The sequence below is a fragment of the Podarcis filfolensis genome, assembly GCF_964270895.1.
Source record: "Podarcis filfolensis genome assembly, chromosome: 5".
In the NCBI taxonomy this organism is placed as follows: domain Eukaryota; kingdom Metazoa; phylum Chordata; class Lepidosauria; order Squamata; family Lacertidae; genus Podarcis; species Podarcis filfolensis.
In genome coordinates, this window is record NC_139608.1 from 3667317 (window position 1) to 3685042 (window position 17726).

Below are 17726 nucleotides of genomic sequence, written 5' to 3' on the forward strand. Positions count from 1 at the left end.
CAGACCCACCTTCTCAAGGCAGTGCCATGATCAGGCAGAAGAGGGCAGGCCCAGTCTTGCACAATGGCTGGTTGTGCAAAGAACAGGACGTGCCCCTCTGCCTTCCCTACCTCTGCCTTGTCAACAGCAAACTGATTTCTCTTTTGCAACCTCATGCCAAGGCGGTGTTTGGTTTTCGAATCGGACTTGGGTCAACACAACATGTAAACGAAAGGTCCCTCTTCCGGCTTGCAGTGTGACATTTCCCTCCTCTGCATCGGCATCTGGAGCAGCTGTTGCTATAAAAGGAGCTGTGATCCTGTCCTGAGCCGGCTGTGTCTCGCACACCAGCAGCACAGACTGCACGTACAACCTTCGCAGCTATCGAACAGACGGTGCAGCAGCCCAGAGCCATCTCCAGCCTCGCAGAGCCCCTTCTGGCGGATTTAGGGTAGTTGCGGCCCAATGTGCCAAGCCATATTGCTCCTCTGTGGCTTGCTCCGAATCTGAGACCCGACAGGCTAGATCACAGGGCATGGAGATGTCAAAAGGGACTCCTTAGGGCTGTAGGGAGGCCTGAGGCAACGTACGTTCAACTTGCAGGACTTGGGTCTGGAAGGTGAGACTAGATTTGCCCCAGCTCTCGGTTTTTACCCTCGAGGGGGAAAGGGATTGTGAAATGTTTGGAATGGAAAGACACCAGTTTGCCTTCCACTGCTGCTCTGCCCCACATCCTGGCATAGCTTCTAAGCCATGCCCATATACCATTGCTATGATTTATTACTCACCCTTCTTCCCCCTAAGGTCCCAGGGCAGGTTAGAACAATTAAAGCACAGTTCAAAACAGTATTAAAATTGGTTCAAAACAACTTACCCAGGAATCAGGTGGCTCCTAAGAACATACACCTCAAGCAGTAATTAGTTGTATCTTCATCATCCTCTAGGAGCTCTGCCAGATCCACCTCTGGCGGGAGGGAGTTCCACGACTTAGGGGTCACCAGACCCAAACTTCTGAGGATGGTGAAACAATCCAGTGTGCTGTAGTAGTTAAGAGTGTCAGGATTCAAATCCACACTTGGCTAGGAAGCTTGCTGGGTGACCTTGGGCTAATCACTGCTGCTCAGGCTAGCCTACTTCGCAGGGTTGTTGGGGAAATTACAAAGAGCGGAAGACCAGTTGCAGCACCTTGCACACCTTGGAGAAGGTGGGATCAAAATGGAATGAATGAAATGAAATGAAATAATTGAGAGGGCACCCTCTGCTGATCTTAGCACCCAAGAGGGTCTGTAGGGAAAGGGAGAGTCTTTCCCGTATTTGGGGCCTGGGTCATTTAATCTAATGTGAGCACTTTAAACCGGGCCTCGAAATGAAACTGTTTTAAAATTGGAGTAAACTCATGCTAATTTTTTTTGCAGTAACCTTACTAAGCTGATGTCTTGCAAATGCTTTGCACTGTAATTCCCGCCAGCCAGCCAGTCTGTATCCTGGGAATTGTAGTCCAAAATATATGGAGGGTGCCAGTTTGGGGAAGGTTGTCTAGTCCGACGGTACTCCTGGCAGCGACACATTTGGGTCTCACAAAGAGATGAAACTCTTAGAAGAGTTGTCTGTGGAGCAGACTAAGAGGGCACCTGATCTAGGGGCTCCTAATCTGTTTCCCCGTTGTAGAAGGTGCTTTGAAAGAGAAAAGAACGCCATGTTTTAACACCTTTTGTCCTGTAGATGGCACTGCTGCACTGCTCACGGGAACATTTCCCCACTTCTGGCAAAAAGTTAAGGCATTTGCAAAGGGGAAATGTGTAATTATTATTATTATTATTATTATTATTATTATTATTATTATTATTATTTATTATTATTACATTTATATGCCACCTTTAACTTCCAAGTATCTCAAAACAGTGTACACGGTTCTGTTCCTCCCCATTTCATCTTCACAACAACCTTGTGAGGTTATTTTCCAGGTGAAAATAAATTATCAGTGGTTGGGTTTGCTAGTGGTGCCTTTGACCCCAAGGCATGGGGGAGGGGAGCCTTTTTGTGCAATCTCCATACTGCAAGGCTCTGGTGGATAACCTTTTTTTTCACTCTGAGGGCCTTATTCCCTTCTGGGCAACTTTCTGGGGGCCGCATGCCGGGGGAGGGGGCAGAAGGAAAAGCAGACAGAGCAATGAACACAAAGTTTACATTTGTGCAGTAGGATAGTTTCTACACACATCCACACACCCCTCTCTGTTTTGCTTCCAGGCAAACAGGCATTATCAGAGTTCAATGATATTTTCCAGCCAGGCAAAAATTCTCAAGGTGGGTGCAGAGCAGGTTCATTCAGGAAATAAGAATACATCTATCCACAATAGTTAGCTGATTTCTGATTTTAACTTGTACAATTTGCTATAAACCACCCTGATAATTTTTTCAAATGAACAGTGACATAAATAATTTTATAAATAAAAATATGAATGCAGTATAATAAAACAAAGTTAAACCATGCCAAGTAAAAGAGCAAGAATATAATCTTGGTACCAGCTAACACCAGGCCTGAGAGAAAAGGTTTGACCAGGCAACAGGAGCTCACAAGGGCTATAGCCATCCGAGACTCTGGGAGGAGGGCGTTCTGCTGTCAGGGTGTGACTATGGAGAAGGAACAGAGGAAACTGCCTAATACAGAGTCAAACCATTGATCCATCCATCTCAGCACTGTCTACAGTGCACTGACCGGCCGCAGCATGGCACGGTTTTAGGCAGGAGCATTTCCAAGCCTTACCTGGAGAGCTCAGGGGGTGGACCTATGACCTTCTGCCTTCAAAGAGATGCCCTCCCACTGTGCTATGACCTGTCCCCTGGCTCACAAAGAGCACTCAAAACAAGTTTGTAGGACTGGGTCCTAATCAAAGTGATCTTCCTGGTTTGGGGCCAAAATATCTGAAGGATTACCTGCCTCCGCATGTGCTTGCCTGTACTTTGATATCACCGCCAGAGCCCTTTTCTGATTACCCGTGCCATCTGAGCTCCAATGGGTGGTTACCAGGGAAAGGGTCTTTTTGGTGGTGGCCCCTGGATTTGGAAAAATCTCCCCAAACAGGCTCACCTGGCACCCACTGTGATGTCTTCCCAGTGCCAAGTGAGGGCTTCTTAAAACTTCTTAAAACCCTGTTTTATTCTCTCTGCATGCATTATTTTCATGCTGCTTTAAGAGACATGCTGCACTGAACTTATGTTTACGCATTAGTCATTTCACTGCACTTTGAAATAATATATTGTTTAGGTGCCCTGAACCAACTTGTTTGAAAGCTGGATCATAAACCTTAGCAACAGGCAGAGAACTTGGGGTTACCCTATGAAACTGGGGAGCGGAAGGCACAGAACAGACAGATTGTAAATAATATATCACACAAAAACCTTTTGTTAATTTAGCTGCGCTGCTGAAATTGGTCATGTTTAGTTCGCATCCCATTTTGTCTTTAATAATAATATTAAATAATAAAATTGTATTTATATCCCGCCCTCCCCAGCCGAAGCCGGGCTCAGGGCGGCTAACAACAATAAAATGATACAACATTCTAAAATCATTTCATTATAAAATTAATTCAAATCAGATTAATGGCAACCGTTGGGCTAGAGTTCTGTGAGGATTGCCAAAGGAGGGAGTCAGGCTGTGCCCTGGCCAAAGGGCAGGCGGAACAGCTCTGTCTTGCAGGCCCTGTGGAAAGATGTCAAGTCCCGCAGGGCCCTAGTCTCTTGGGACAGAGCATTTCACTAGATCGGAGCCACAGCCCAAAAAGCGCTGGCTCTGGTTGAGGCCAACCTAACCTCCCTGTGGCCCAGGATCTCCAAGATGTTTTTGTTTGAAGACCGTAAGGTCCTCCGCGGTGCATACCAGGAGAGGCGGTCCCGTAGGTACGAGGGTCCTAGGCCGTATAGGGCTTTAAAGGTTAAAACCATCACCTTAAACCTGATCCTGTACTCCACCGGGAGCCAGTGCAGCTTTGTCTCTAAAGAGGGGTGCAGGCCCACAGAGGGGTGCATGCATGCAAACCTAGACAGTTGTGTAAGTGCCACCGAGTGACGTCACACAGAAGAGCTAGAAAGCAGAGACAGGGAGGGCAGAGGAGGAATCTGATGCCCTGATTTGCAACGCATAATGATTAAGAGTAGGGGACAGATTTAGGATGTGGAAGAACACCTGCTGTGCCAGTTTAGCAAAAAAAAAAAAAAAACCCTTCAGCACACGAGGAGGTGCTTCCCAGGGAATTGGACTGATTTGCAGCCAAGTTTCTGGAGCAGCGGGACCAGATTAAGTTATTGAACGAGACGGTTCAGGTTCCATCCGTACAGCAGATGCAAGTCTGGGCACAGAAATGAGATCATTCCTGCTCTGGTTTTTTCCCCCCTTAGGGAGCCAGAGGCTGTTGCAATAAATGCCTCCTCTTTGTGAGAAATTCCATAACAGAGACAGAGTGCAACACTCAAGGCTTTTCAATCCACCTGCAGTTCTATGGAAAGCCTTGTGGCGTATCACTCAGGCTATGTAAACATTAGTGGCTTAAAACGCAGCGCATTTAAAGTTGCATTTGCAAAATGTTATGCACACCAGAGAGCGGGACAGGGATGTCTTCACCTGATGCGCGTGACCTGTTTGGTTTCTCCAAACCTGCAACCCCGCCATACTCCTATTCATAAAGCTGTCATCTAGGCATGTAGAACAGCTGTCTCAAATGCACACACCTCGGCTTAACTGCAGAGGGAATGTGGCTTACCTTTTCAACTCGGAGGCAAGCCAGTTTGAAGGAAAACATACCCAACAGGAGTATTGTTCAAGCAACTATAGGACTGATGTGGATTACGGATAATGTCGTGCGTACTTGGCTTCAAACACCAGTGACTGGAGCACACTGAAGTCTGGGATGTTTTTGTAAAAGCAAAATGGGCATGCTCCAATGGGAAGATCACCTGCACAAGCCTAATTAAAATGAATGGGAGCTGTGAGAGAGCACACTAGTCATTCTGTTCGAGTCCCCTTCATTTCAACCAGGACCAGAGAACGTTTGCTGGACTGTGGCAAAAGCTTCTAGTCACTGTGTCTGTAGAGTTCTTTGGAAATGCCTGGAATAAAATTGGCATTATGGGGCAAGATCTTCTAGATCAAAGATGGGTGACCTTTGACCCTTCCGGTGATGGAGGACCATAACCCCCACCATTCCTGGCAATTGGCAATTCTGGATGGGGCTGAAGCCTTGGGGCTGAGCAGGAGGAGGCGTGTAGTGGTGATAGGGGATTCCCTACTGAGGGGAACAGAAGCAGTGATCTGTGGGCCTGACAAGATGTCTCGGGAAGTGTGCTGTCTCCCCGGGGCTAAGATCCAAGATGTAACTGAACGACTGCAAGGAATCATAAAACCCACTGACAAATACCCCTTCCTCTTGGTTCATGTGGGAACCAATGACACTGCAAGCAATAGCCTCCAGAAGATCAAAAGAGATTACGAGGCTCTGGGCAGGAAACTGAAGCAATTAAATGCACAAATTGTCATCTCATCTGTCCTCCCAGTTGAACGACGTGGCCCAGGGAGAGAGGGAAAAATAGTGGAAGTGAACAGCTGGCTTCGCAAATGGTGTAAACAGGAACGGTTTGGATTCTTAGATCACGGACTGCAGTTTCTTGAAGATGGACTTCTGGCAAGCGGTGGGCTGCACCTCACAACGGTTGGGAGGAATGTTTTTGCCAAAAATCTCATAAACCTCATCAGGAGGGCTTTAAACTGACTAATGTGGGGGAGGGAGACAGTGCTCCTGAAGGTAGGAGTCTATCAATTGATGAAGATGATCATCCAAATGTCATAGACCAAATGGAGCAAACAGCACGCAGACCTAGTGGTGGGAGGAAAAAATCCTTAAATAAGAGACACGGGGGAATGATTAATGGACTTCAATGTCTGTACACTAATGCGCAAAGCATGGGAAATAAACAAGATGAGCTTGAGCTCTTGGTACAGCAAACTAAATATGACATAATAGGCATCACTGAAACCTGGTGGGATAAGTCCCACGATTGGAATGTAATAATGGAGGGATACAATCTATTTCAGAGAAACAGACCAGACAAGAAAGGAGGAGGAGTGGCGTTATATGTCAGGGATGTGTATACCTGTGAAGAGATCCAAGATTTAGAACCTCAAAGCCAAAGTGAGAGCATTTGGGTCAAAATTAAGGGAGAGAAGAATAACAGTGACCTCATTGTGGGAGTTTACTATAGATCCCCAAGCCAAACGGAGGACATAGATGATGCCTTCCTGGAACAGATGGCCAAGCATGCAAAAGGAAGGGAGATAGTAGTAATGGGGGACTTCAATTACCCGGATATTTGTTGGATGTCAAACTCAGCCAAGAGCATAAGGTCAAACAGATTCCTCACTGGCCTTGCAGACAACTTCATTGCCCAGAAAGTGGGAGAAGCAACAAGAGGAACAGCCATTTTAGATCTGGTCCTAACCAATGTTGATGACCTGGTTAGTGGGGTAGAAGTGGAAGGATGATTAGGCGCGAGTGATAATGCTCTTCTGAAGTTTACTATACAGCGGAAAGGAGCAGCCAAGCATACTAGGACTCAATTTCTTGACTTTAAGAAAGCCGACTTCATAAAACTTAGGGAAGTGCTGGGAGAGATCCCATGGACAGTAATACTAAAAGGAAAGGGAGTTCATGATGGCTGGGAGTTTGTTAAGAGGGAGATAGTAAAAGCACAACTTCAGGCAATACCAATGAGACGGAAACATGGAAGGTGCCTAAAGAAGCCAGGGTGGCTATCTAAAGAACTTTTAACTGAGTTAAGATTAAAAAAGGATCTGTACAAAAAATGGGAAAGGGGGGAAACCACCAAAGAGGAATTCAAACAAATAGCCAGCACGTGTAGACACAAAGTCAGAAAAGCTAAAGCACAGAATGAACTCAGGCTTGCTAGAGAGGTTAAAAGCAACAAAAAAGGCTTTTATGGGTATGTTCGTAGCAAAAGGAAGAACAAAGAAACAGTGGGGTCACTCAGAGGAGAAGATGGTGAAATGCAAACAGGGGACACAGAAAGGGCTGAACTCCTCAATGCCTTCTTTGCCTCAGTCTTCTCCGATAAAGAAAACAATGCCCGACCTGAAGAATTTGGAGCAAATGATTCAGCAGAGGAAACACAGCCCAGAATAACTAAGGAGATAGTACAAGAATACTTGGTTAGTTTAGATGTATTCAAGTCTCCAGGGCCAGATGAACTGCATCCAAGAGTATTAAAAGAACTGGCAGATGTGATCTCAGAACCACTGGCAGTCATCTTTGAGAATTCCTGGAGAACAGGCGAAGTCCCGGCAGACTGGAGGAGGGCAAATGTTGTCCCTATTTTCAAAAAGGGGAAAAGAGAGGACCCAAATAATTACCGCCCAGTCAGTCTGACATCAATACCAGGGAAGATTCTGGAGCAGATCATTAAGCAAACAGTCTGTGAGCACCTAGAAAGGAATGCTGTGATCACCAATAGTCAGCATGGATTTCTGAAAAATAAGTCATGTCAGATGAACCTGATCTCGTTTTTTGACGGAATTACAAGCCTGGTAGATGAAGGGAACGCAGTGGATGTAGCCTACCTTGATTTCAGCAAGGCATTTGACAAGGTGCCCCATGATATTCTTGTATAGAAGCTGGTAAAATGCGGTCTTGACTATGCTACCACTCAGTGGATTTGTAGCTGGCTGACTGACCAAACCCAAAGGGTGCTCATCAATGGTTCCTCTTCATCCTGGAGAAGAGTGACTAGTGGGGTGCCACAGGGTTCTGTCTTGGGCCCGGTCTTATTCAACATCTTTATCAACGACTTGGATGATGGACTCAAGGGCATCCTGATCAAATTTGCAGATGACACCAAACTGGGAGGGGTGGCTAACACCCCAGAGGACAGGGTCACACTTCAAAACGACCTTGACAGATTAGAGAACTGGGCCCAAACAAACAAGATGAATTTTAACAGGGAGAAATGTAAAGTATTGCACTTGGGCAAAAAAAAGGAGAGGCACAAATACAAGATGGGTGACACCTGGCTTGAGAGCAGTACATGTGAAAAGGATCTAGGAGTCTTGGTTGACCACAAACTTGACATGAGCCAACAGTATGACACGGCAGCTAAAAAAGCCAATGCAATTCTGGGCTGCATCAATAGGAGTATAGCATCTAGATCAAGGGAAGTAATAGTGCCACTGTATTCTGCTCTGGTCAGACCTCACCTGGAGTACTGTGTCCAGTTCTGGGCACCACAGTTCAAGAAGGACATTGACAAACTGGAACGTGTCCAGAGGAGGGCAACCAAAATGATCAAAGGCCTGGAAACGATGCCTTATGAGGAACGGCTAAGGGAGCTGGGCATGTTTAGCCTGGAGAAGAGGAGGTTAAGGGGTGATATGATAGCCATGTTCAAATATATAAAAGGATGTCACATAGAGGAGGGAGAAAGGTTGTTTTCTGCTGCTCCAGAGAAGCGGACACGGAGCAATGGTTCCAAACTACAAGAAAGAAGATTCCACCTAAACATTAGGAAGAACTTCCTGACAGTAAGAGCTGTTTGACAGTGGAATTTGCTGCCAAGGAGTGTGGTGGAGTCTCCTTCTTTGGAGGTCTTTAAGCAGAGGCTTGACAACCATATGTCAGGAGTGCTCTGATGGTGTTTCCTGCTTGGCAGGGGGTTGGACTCGATGGCCCTTGTGGTCTCTTCCAACTCTATGATTCTATGATTCTATTCTATGATTCTATGAAGTCTTGAGCGAGCCCAACCACATCTAGAAGGCAAGAGGATGGCTTGTTCAGTATAGGACTGTTCCCTGAGTTGGCCAGAGATGCTGGTGTTCTTCAGGAATGTGAACTGAGACTGACTATCTACCTACCCACCTATCATCTATCTATCTATCTATCTATCTATCTATCTATCTATCTATATCGACTCCCCCTCCCTAAAGACCTCCCCACCTCCACCTTGAAAACTATTCATGTTTGTGAGATGTTAACTGAAACAGGTATCTATGTTTATTTAGCAAGGCTGAGATATTTTCCAGGCTGCTACTGGATTGGAATTGTTTTTTAAAAACGTTTTAAAGATATATATATTTTTTAGTTGCTCTTTGCTGCCCTTAGGGTAGGGGAGCGCAAGATATAATGTATCAAATAAATAATATAGTGCTCCATGAAAAACAAACAGCCTCTGAGCAGTTTACCTAAAATACAGTAATATAAAATATCAATTAAAAAAACAGCGATTAAAAGCAAGACGTGAAAAACAGTAGATGTAATAAAATACACGGGGCAGCAAAGGTCATCCTGGGTGAATCGAAACTTTTGCGGTCTGACCGTTGGAGGCCGCCGTTTCACGCCTGGATGGAGAGCTCCCCCAGCCCCTGTTAAGACGTGTCCCCAAAGCCCTTAAGGTCTCCCTCAGCCTTTGAAATCTGGATCCAAAACCCAAAGAGCCATTAGCTATTGGGGGCCAGTCAGCAACTTCCCCGTCGGCATCATCCTGGGGGTGGGAGTGGGCGGGGGGCGAGTTGCCCCAAGTGCGCGTCTCGCTGGGGCCGGAGGATGCGGGGATGCAGGAACGGCTGGACCACTCCGGCCTGGCGCCGCCGCCGCCTCCTCCTCCGGGGGCTAGCCCTTCGCCTGTCCCGACGGTCTGCGCAGTCATCGCCGCCTGTTACATAACCCGGGCAGTGACTTAATGAATGGGGGAGGTTTGCCACCCCACCCCCCTCCTTTTGGGCACAAACTCACGTTAACCCCTTCCTTCCAGCTCTCCCCGGGCCGCCTCGGTGCGCCCTGGGCGCAGAAGAGAGGCGCAGAGAGACCCCTTGAGCCAGCCCCTCTCCTTCATCTGCCTGGCCCTCGATACCCCCACTTTCCGTGATCGGACCCCCCTCCCTTGCCCGCTCGCCCTGCGGCCCCCCACTTTTCCCTTCCCTTTGTTTTGCAGAGCCGAGGCTCCTTTAAGGGAGGCAGCGGAGGCGGAGCGAAGCGCGAAGGGAACAAGGCGACCCACGCTCCGGGCGACTTTGGCCAGCCGAGCCGGGCCGGGTGGCGCAGAGGCCGCGGCCGGGCGGGGAGGGCGACGCTCGGGCGCGCCCGCAAAGTGAGGAAGGGGCTGCTGGCAAAGGCGATCGAGGGGGAAAAGTTAATTTTTAAAAATTTGGGGGTACTTTTTTGGGGAGCAGGAAAGCGGGTGTTTTTTTGCGGGGGGACTCTTAGAAGGGGAGCTTGGAGGAGGAAGGAGGGCGCTTTGCAGGCGTCAAGGTGGAGAGGAGGGCCGGACGGAGCGCCCGGGGGGCCGGTCGGGGAAAGGAAGAGCGGCTGGAACAGGAGGAGGTTGGGGAGACTTCGGGGCGCAGGTGACAGAGCAGGAGAGGGAGTTTGTGGGGCTGGAGAAGAAGGGGTCAGGTGTCCCAAGGTGACCATTCGGTGGGGTGAGCCGGCTCCCCCTTGAGCCATCCGGCGGCCGGAGGTGCGGGCCAGGCGAGGGCTTTGCTGCCAGCAGGAGGCGCTGGGACTGGGGCAGGGGGTCCAGGAGGCGTGGGGCTTGGCGGTGGGGGTCCAGGAGGAGGCTTTGGGGGCGGGGGTGCAGGAGGAAGTGCTGCGTTGTGGGGTTCAGGAGCAGAGCCAGGCCAGGGGGAGAGGAGAGCCCCTTGGGGGGTGGGCAGGGGGAGGCCCTTGGCGGGGGGGCCTTGGGGCTGAGCAGGAGGAAGGCGAGGAGTGGCTGCAGAGTGGGGTGGGGGAGAGGCGGGTGAGGACCCCCCAGGAGCCACCGGGGCAGGTCCAGTGGGCAGGCGAGAGGCGGCTGGCAAGGGGCGCTGGAGTGCAGGAAGGGTCAGCTGGCCAGCGGCCAGAGCGCTGTGGGGTGGAAGAGGAGCACCCTCCTTTGTGGGAGGTCTGGGAGGAGAAGGGGGAGCAGGAGGAGCTGCTTGGGGGTCCGCGTGGAGCAGGCTTGCTGGAGGAGCGAGGTCTGGGCCAGGCAGGCCAGGAGGAGGAAGGCCCGAGCCTGGGGGGCCGCCAGGAGCAGGAGGGACGGGCCGGCTTGGGCCAGGAGGTGGGCCTGTGGGGCCAGCACCAGCCCCATGGCGAGAGGGATGTGAGCCCGGCGCCAGGCCTTGAGCCCGAGGGGCAGGAGGTCCGGCAGGCGGTGCAGCACTCGGCCTCGCAGGAAGGGGGCTTGGGCCAGGGGGTGCAGGAGGTGGGGGGGCTGAGGCGGGGGGTGCAGGAGCAGCGGCAGGAGCTGGGCGGCTTGGGCTGGGGGCTGCAGGAAGGGCAAGGGAACGCGGGCAGGCGGCAGCCCCTGCAGGGCTAGGAAGGTGCTGTCAAGGAAAGGGCCCCCCTTCCCCAGAAGATCCAGGCCAGCCGACCCTGAAAGCTCAATCAGGGCCGGTTGGAAAACTGAGGGGCTCTCTGCTTTCCCCGCCAAAAGGACTCTGGTTCTGCTGCAAAGGGGGCAGAATCCGTTCCCGTTGTGCCAGAGGCTGCTGAGAGGTCCTGCTTGAACAGGCACCGGATGACCCTTGCCATCGCCTTTCTCTCATCCACAAGTCTCTTTGCGCAGCTTTCCCCGCCGTTCCTGGCCTTCTGTGCATCCTTTCCGCTCCAAGTCCTGGAAGTTTTAACACTGTGTATTGCAAGCCGTTCTGTGTGTGTTTCTTCCTACTTCTGCATGGACTGAACCTACTGCAGGATCGTCTTCCCTGCAGAAACACAAATTAAATTCCTAGAAGTTGCATGAAGTCTTAAGCCCTTTGCAGTGCATCACAAATGCCTTGTTCACCCCTCTGCTTTTATCTGGATTATCCATCAGCAGCCTCTTTCTCCGCCAGAGATCTTGGCTCTGCAAATTCCCAGCAGTGTGCCATGCAAAAGAGAGCAGGGGGGCCTCACGATGGGCCGTAAACCTCAGCCCTGATGTTCAGCATCCCTGTGTGGTCCTGTGGATTGCCGCAGCTGCTCCTGATGTCCTCCTCGCGTGGAGTTCTGCGCAGTGTGCGAGTTGCCAGCCTGATCATCTAACAGCTGCCTGTGTCTCTGCCTGCTCTGGAAAGCCACAACAATGTTATCTCGCTGTTTGCTGGATTAACAGCAGCAGCTCTACCTGAGCAGCCGCCTTGGCAGCGTGCGGCCACGAGAGAGCGCATTGTCCCTGCCAGTGTGCAGCAGCCAAAGCAACCGAGAGAGGTTGTCTGCGTGTGTCAACAACACTCGCTCGGGCCTCCTGGCGTGTAAGATCAGCAGCAGCGGCAGCTGGCCAGCCCAGCAAAACAGCCCAGCCAGAGTGTGCACACTGCAATTTCTGGAATTCGTTCCTCTCTCTGCTGGAGAGCAGATGTGGGATCCCCATGGCAGGACAAGGAGATAAAGGGCCGCAAGGGAAGGCAGAGGCTTTGGTGGGTAAGTGAAATGCCGGTGGGGAGATTCAGGGGGGGACCCTGAATGATCCACCCCCTGTTGTGTAGAGTTCCTTGTCTTGTCTGTTCAGGCAACAGGCAATCGCTCACTATGATCTGAAGGTTGCGTCGGTCAGATCGGACTGACTGAAGCCATATCTACAGCCTGTTGAGGAAGGAAGTGGGTTCCTGTGGGGTGCTTTTAAATGATATTTTATGAAATGTTGGCTCCACGGTTTGTAACACGAGCGCAAAAACTGCAGACCTTGTAAACCACTTGTAAAAGGAGGGTTTGGAAAGCTCTCCAAATTTCCGTGGATTATAGCAGTACGGGAGAACATCTCATGCTAACGAATAATCTGCAAGGGGGATGAACAGGCCCTGTATCTCCTCCTAACACCCCCCCCCATACAAACTGCTTCTCTTCTCTCATAAACAGTTCTGTCTTGGAACGGATAATTGTACTGCTTTGTAGAGGCAGGTTTGTGGTGTCCACAGAGGGTGTTGCATGGGTAGCAGAAAGTGGACTGGGGGGAAGTCATAGTCAGAAACATATGAGGTGGGCACCAGCTTGGGGAAGGGGCACCAGGGTGGGCTTCTCCTGAGCAGGCTGGTAGATGAAGACGCTTGTTTCAGACCTGTCAAGAGCTGCACAAACCGGCCCTGGCCCCTGCAGAATTTGGCTTTTGGCATGAGCTTCCGTTTGAAACTGGAATGAGAAAAAAGTTGTTGGTCCTCATTATACACAATTTAACATCAGCAACATGTGGCTGCTTTGCTAAGAGAATTTGGCTGTCTCTGGTACAGGTTTCCTTTTCTTTATGGATCTTAGATTTGGGATGCCCCAGTCCCAAGCACCCTGCCTGTGTGGCATAAAATGCTGTGATTCCCCCGTTGCATTGGACTGGATAACCATTTGGGTGTCTTCCAAATCTGCAGTTCTACGATTCTGTGAAATGCTTGCATATTTCCCCCTGAACAGCGTGTGGCTATACCGGTAGCTCCTTGCTCTGTAGCAAAGGAGGATTCCTGGGTACGGATAGCTCTGGAGCACTCAAGCAAGCGAGCCAAACCGCAGGACCAAACTAGGCCTGATTGCTCTCCACCTGCTTTCCCTGTTCTCCTCCCCAGCAGGGCAGTTTGCCTCCTCCTCCCCAGGCTCCCTTTCCAGTATGAAAACCAGAGACTTCTCTCCCTACTTCACGCGTGAACAGGGATGGCGTTTGAAGAAGCAATGGTGGGCTGCCTTGTCCTGTGTTTGACTGGGCAAATTGGATCGCGGGGCCCGTTTCAACCCTTGCAATTTAGAGGCGATCTCAAGATTTCATAGAATTGTAGAGTTGGAAGGGAACCCCCTGAAATGCAGGAATCTCAACTAAAGCACCCCAGTCTTTGTCTCTCTTTTATTTTTTCGAGAGGGAGAGAGAGTTGCCTGAACAGTATTTGCACAAACCCCCTGTCAACTGGCAATCGATAAAGGGCAGTAGGCCTCTTGCTCCTGCGGATTTTGGACTTTGGCATAAGCTTCAGGTTGAAATTAGAAAGGCAGAAAAGTCAAGTGGTTAGTCCTCATTGTTTTGTGCAATTAAAATGACAACAAGAGCCTGTGGCTGCTTCGCTAGGAGTCGAGAATTTTGTTGTCCCTGGTACAGATTTTATTTTGGTTTTCTTTAAGCGTCTTAGATTTGGGGTGTCCCAGTCCCACTCACCCTGCTCTTGTGACCTCCAATGTAGCCTGTCAGGGTCCTGCCTGTGGGGAGGTAAGTTCTGTGATGGCTCTTGCAGTGAGCGAAGGTGGGAGCCGGCGTGAGTTCTTCAGAGCCGCTATGCCCTTGTAAATGGTTTGGCAGTCACGCTGCCTTCCTGAGAGTTCAGTTGCGGGATGGATTAAATTCCTGCATTTAGCTCCCAGGTTGACCCAGCTGCCTGGCCTCTTGAGCTGCCTTGTGCCCTTGGCGGAAAGGGCAGAGGGAGGATTAGGACCTGGTAGCTTGGGGAATAGATTCATAGAACTTGGGAGGGACCCCAAGGGATATCTAGACCAACCCCCTGTAATGCAGGAATCACAGCTGAAGAATTCCTGGCAGACTGCCACCCAGCCTCTGCTTAAAACCCCCCGAGGAAGGACAGGTCACCACCTCTCGCGGGAGTCTGTTCCACTGCCAAGCAGCTCTTACGGTCAGAAAGTTTTGAAGTAGTGCATGCACAGGAAAGCTCATACCAATAACAAACTTAGTTGGTCTCTAAGGTGACCCATGTTTGTGGCGCTGTGGGTTAAACCACAGAGCCTAGGGCTTGCCGATCAGAAGGTCGGCGGTTCGAATCCCCATGACGGGGTGAGCTCCTGTTGCTCGGTCCCTGCTCCTGCCAACCTAGCAGTTCGAAAGCACCTCAAAGTGCAAGTAGATAAATAGGTACCACTCCAGCGGGAAGGTAAACGGTGTTTCTGTGCGCTGCTCTGGTTCACCAGAAGCGGCTTAGTCATGCTGGCCACATGACACGGAAGCTGTACGCTGGCTTCCTCGGCCAGTAAAGCGAGATAAGCGCTGCAACCCCAGAGTCATCTGCGACTGGACCTAATGGTCAGGGGTCCCTTTACCTTTAAGGTGCTACTGGAAGGATTTTTTTTATTTTGTCAGAAAGTTCTTCCTGATGTTTAGTCTGTATCTCCTTTCTTGCAACTTGAAGCCATTGGTTCGAGTCCTACCCTCCAGAGCAGGAGAAAACAAGCTTGCTCCCTCTTCCAAGTGACAGCCCTCAAGATAGTTGAAGATGTCTATTGTATCTCCTCTCAGTCTCCTCTTTTCCAGGCTAAACATACCCAGCTCCTTAAACCACTCCTCAACGTGGTTGCCCTCCTCTGCACACCTTCCAGCTTGTCAACATCCTTCTTAAATTGTGGTGCCCAGAATTGGACCCCAGACGTGGTCTGATCAAGGCAGGATAGAGCCGTACTATTACGTCCCTTGATCTGGACACTAGTCTTCTGTGGATGCAGCCTAGAACAGCATTAGCCTTTTTGCTGCTGCATCACACTGTTGACTCATGTTAAGCTTGTGGTCCACCAAGACCCCTAGATCCTTTCCACACATTCTTCTGTCTCCCAGCCTATACAGTCATACCTCGGGTTACAGATGCTTCAGGTTGCGCGATTTTGGGTTGCGCACTGTGCCAAACCTGGAAGTACCAGAATGGGTTACTGCCGGGTTTCGGCTGTCGCTCATGCACAGAAGCGCAAAGCGCAACCCGCACGTGTGCAGAGGTGGCGCTGTGGGTTGTGGATGCTGCGGGTTGCGAACGTGCTTCCTGCATGGATCACGTTCACAACCCGAGTGTCCACTGTATTTGTGCACCTGGTTCTTCCTGCCTAAGTGCAGAACCTGACAAGTGTCTCTATTTAAATCCATTTTGTTCCGTGTGGCCCAATTCTGCAATCTATTAAGGTCATCCTGATCCTATTTTCTCAGGTAATAATTAGCCAACCCTCCCAGTTTGGTGTCATCTGCAAATCGGATGGGCTTTCCCTGAATTCCTTCAGCTATATAACAATGTTGAACAACACCCTGCCGCACCCCACTTTTCACTTTCTCCCCAGGGTGATGAAGACCCGTTGCTGAGTACGCTTTTGGATGGTCAGCCAGCTACAAATCCTCCTAACAGAAACATTGTCTAGCCTGAATTTTACCAGCCTTCCCGCAAAAATATCAGGGGGGGGGGCCTTTGTCGCATGGCTTGGTTTCCAGAAAGGTTTGCTGGTTTGTGCTGGAATCCCACCAGTGAAATAGCAAGTGTGGGAATGTTCAGGGATGCAGGAGAGGATATGTTGTCTGATTATAGCTTTTCCAACTTGTGTAAACAAGTTCACAATTTAGCAGAGTAACATTCCCCTTTTTAAACTCGCAGCGGATGCATTTGCTCAGGCTCGCTAAAGCCTCTATAATAACTGTTCTGGTATTTCCCCCTTATTCCCTCATAAAAGATAAGGCATGTAATAGTCTTCTATAAAAGTATGAAAAGGTTTACTCACACATCATTCTGCTCACAATCGGATCCCAGAAGGCAGACTTAGCTTAGAAAAGTAACATACACCTGGAAACTATCTCATAAAGAGACAGTCCCTTTGGCTGGAGGCCAAGAGAACATCTTTGGCTAAGCAGATGTTGCTTCTTCGATGCATGTAGTCAAAGAGAGAGAGATGGCTGCCCTGCCCTGTGCTTTTGTTGTTACCTGCACAGGTGAGGCCATGCCCACCTCTAGTCACATGCAGAGGAAGTCTGTCTCAGCCCAGAAAGAAACAGGAAGTTTACCTGCTGGCTGGACATTCCTCCCCATGTGTAAACATGTTCACTCTAGGAATGTTGTACTTCACTGCTCTTGTGTTTCACATCCCACAGTGTGAAGCTTGGAAGCGGCTCTCCTTCCTCGGAGGTTTTTAAGCGAGCTTGGATGGCCACCTGCCATGAGCTGAGATTTCTTGCATTGCGGGGGTTGGGGGGTTGGGCTGGATGACCTTTGGGTGTCCCTTCCGAGCCTACAACTCTATGATTCTAAGCCTGCTTTTCTTCCCCCCACAGCAATGTGCTTTGGCCTACGCACAAGCCCACATCCCACCCAACGTGGCGCCACTGGAACATGTTGTGTGGGGAGGGGGACACATGGTTCCTGTTGATCAGAGCCCTTCTGTTCTCCTGGGTCTCCAGATGTTGTGCAGATGGTGCCCCAAAGCATTTCCTCTCCATTCTCTTTTCTTTTCCTCCCTTTGTTTCCCCTTCCGTGCTCTGGGCCACATCCAGGCTGGGGGTCGGGGGCGGATGTGCTGAGAAAGTGCTGAGCGACTTTGGTGAGCCTCCAAAGAGAGAGGCAAATTGCTGGCAGGGGAGCTTCTCATTTTGGGGGTCCAGAAATGGCACAAAGTGGGAGGGTTTTTTGGGTGCCTATGAAAAGTGCAATGCAGGAGGAGCTGTCAGGACAGAGGATCACAACTAAGCCCTGCGAAACCAGAACTTGCCCATTGGCGTTTGACAAAAGATTGTGATCTGTGCAAAATGTGTCATTTGCTGCCCTTGGCATAATTCCCGAAGGCCTTGCAAGAATGTAAGAAGTGCCTTTTGGATCAGGCCATTGGCCCACTGAATAGGGCTAGGAATGACAATAATAATAATAATAATAATAATAATAATAATAATAACATAGAATTTGTACCCTGCCCTTCCTGCCAAAGGAGGTCAGGGCAGCAGGAATGGAAAGGCTCTTTTCCAACGGCGCTAGAGAGCCGTGGTTCGTTGGAGGAGACCAACCAGATGTTGCCCTCCAG

General features: G+C 50.0%; 1 protein-coding gene and 1 long non-coding RNA gene across 5 annotated transcripts in view; one reads left to right on the forward strand and one right to left on the reverse strand.

The window, feature by feature from the left end:
- LOC310762305 overlaps window positions 1–17726 on the reverse strand; it is a 64211-nt gene that overhangs the window by 27683 nt on the left and 18802 nt on the right. The gene's annotated exons all lie outside the window — the stretch shown is intronic.
- Window positions 11340–17726, forward strand: part of TNK2 (tyrosine kinase non receptor 2) — a 104801-nt gene continuing 98414 nt past the window's right edge. For 2 of the 4 annotated variants that reach the window (XM_083612746.1, XM_083612750.1), the window contains exon 1: window positions 11340–12416. The gene's annotated coding sequence lies outside the window, so the exon portion shown is untranslated. The remainder of the gene's footprint in view (window positions 12417–17726) is intronic. The other 2 variants (XM_083612747.1, XM_083612751.1) reach the window with 1 other exon arrangement.